This window comes from Bison bison, unplaced genomic scaffold, assembly GCF_000754665.1.
Source record: "Bison bison bison isolate TAMUID 2011002044 unplaced genomic scaffold, Bison_UMD1.0 scf7180017864098, whole genome shotgun sequence".
In the NCBI taxonomy this organism is placed as follows: Eukaryota; Metazoa; Chordata; class Mammalia; order Artiodactyla; family Bovidae; genus Bison; species Bison bison.
The window spans coordinates 5,371,404-5,373,580 of record NW_011494670.1 but is presented as its reverse complement, the minus strand read 5'-3'; the positions used below and the strand labels follow the sequence as shown (position 1 = coordinate 5,373,580).

The following is a 2,177-nucleotide window of genomic DNA, read 5'->3' as shown; positions in this document are numbered from 1 at the left end:
GTGAAGAGATGACTCATTGGAAAAGACTCTGATGCTGGGAGGGATTGAGGGCAGGAGGAGAAGGGGACGACAGAGGATGAGATGGCTGGATGGCATCACCGACTCGATGGACATGAGTTTAAGTGAACTCTGGGAGTTGGTGATGGACAGGGAGGCCTGGCCTGCTGCAATTCATAGGGTCACAAAGAGTCAGACACGACTGAGCAACTGAAGTGAACTGAACTGAGACTTTTTAAAAAACCTGCCAGAGTGTTTGGCAGATTTTTACCATGTTAGTATGTTACTTTTAGTGGTTACATAGAATTTCGTAGTGTTGCAGTAATATAAATTACATACCCGATTCTCTATGACAGACATTCTGATTTTTTAAAAACATTTTTCTTTTATAAACAATAATGCAAGAAACTCTATCGGATGGACATTTACCACGTATGCAGGCTTATCTGCAGAAAGGTTCCTGGCAGTAGAATTGCTGGGTTAAAGCAAATTTTTAAGGCAAACTTTCAGAGCTTAATTGTTCCTCACCTCCTTTTGATAACAACCCCTTTCAGGTGGTTGATTTAACTGTAATGAATAATGGAACCAGCAAGCTCTCTCTTGCCAGATGGCTCTCAGTTTCCTTCTTTGCTGTCATAACGTGTGTGTGTATGTGCTGAGTGATGTCCGACTCTTTGCAATCCCAAAGCCCACCAGACTCCTCTGTCCATGGGACTTCTCAGGCAAGAATACTGGAGTGGGTTGCCATCTTCCCAACCCGGGATTGAAACCTTGTCTCCTGCATTGGCAGGTGGATTCTTCACCACTGCACCACCTAGGAAGCCCATGCTTTAATTGCCACTGTCGAAATACAGGGTTATTAATTTCTGACTTCTGTTATTAATCATTAAACTAATGATTTTTATTATTAAAGATTTTTCTTCCTTTCTTTTCCTTATATATGTCCCTTTAGGACCACAGTCTAGATACAGTCTAGATTCTTCCACATTTTAAAGCAATTTGAGTGCACACAGTCTTTTCTACTGCGGTATGTCACAACTATTATTTTAGGTTGTTCACGCAACCAAATGTAGACTCTCATCATCACCTCTACACTCACTGTGTCTGCTGCTGTTGCTGCTGCTAAGTCACTTCAGTCATGTCCATCTGGTGACACTTAAATAAATGACCTTTAATTGCTACAAAAAAGCCATACTTATACAATCATCCATGTTCAAAGTTAAAAACAATTAGTAAACTCAGATAAGCAAAAAAAGGATAAGAATCAACTATAATCCTACTATCAAGAGACAGTCACCGTGAACACTTTGGTTAATGCACTTTCAAACTTATTTTCTGTGTAGAAGCTGTTTTGGTCATGAGGCGTATGATTTAATTATACTGACTATACTGTTATCTGCTTCCCCCGATAATTAATACAGCATGCTCCTTTCCTATAAGCTAAATATTCCTTCATTTCTTTTAGCTGCCCTATATTCCATTGTATGGATTTCCCATAATTTAATCAATCCTTTATTTTTAGACATTTAAGTTGCTTCTAATTTTTAGTTATGTAAGAAATTTTGTGATGATTATCTTTAACCAAAACTATACACCCAATCTTAATTTATTTTAAGGTAAAAATTCCTGAATTACTGGATAAAAGAATTTTGCCATCTTGAGGGCCAGTGTTTGAAAACAGAGTACTAAGCAGACCCTTCTCAGGTCAGTTTGGCCTCTGTTCCTGTTAGTTCAATCGGCCCTGACTTTACGGCTCTTTGTGTTAATCCTTGCTCCATCAATCACCACTCTTAACCCAACTACTATCTTTACACACCCTGTTCCCATACACTCCTCTTTTCCAGAGTTTCTGGAGAAAGTTGTCCCTTTATTTTTTTCTCTGGAGCCTGTGACATAGGTCCTTCAGGAGAAGGTGGCTGCTCCTACCTCTGCCCTAAACATAGAGGACATCACACTTTTCTTTGCATATTGTGTGCTCTGCTGCTGCTCCTAAGTTGCTTCAGTCGTGTCCGACTCTGTACGACCCCATAGACGGCAGCCCACCAGGCTCCTCTGTCCCTGGGATTCTCCAGGCAAGAACACTGGAGTGGGTTGCCATTTCCTTCTCCAATGCATGAAAGTGAAAAGCGAAAGTGAAGTCGCTCAGTCATCTCCGACTCTTAGCGACCTCATGGACTACA

The 2,177-nt window shown here is 40.7% G+C and overlaps 1 protein-coding gene across 1 annotated transcript in view; it reads right to left on the bottom strand.

Annotated features, from left to right (window-relative positions):
• LOC104987561 (T-cell receptor-associated transmembrane adapter 1) overlaps positions 1-2,177 on the bottom strand; it is a 46,827-nt gene that overhangs the window by 31,241 nt on the left and 13,409 nt on the right. The window lies entirely within an intron of this gene.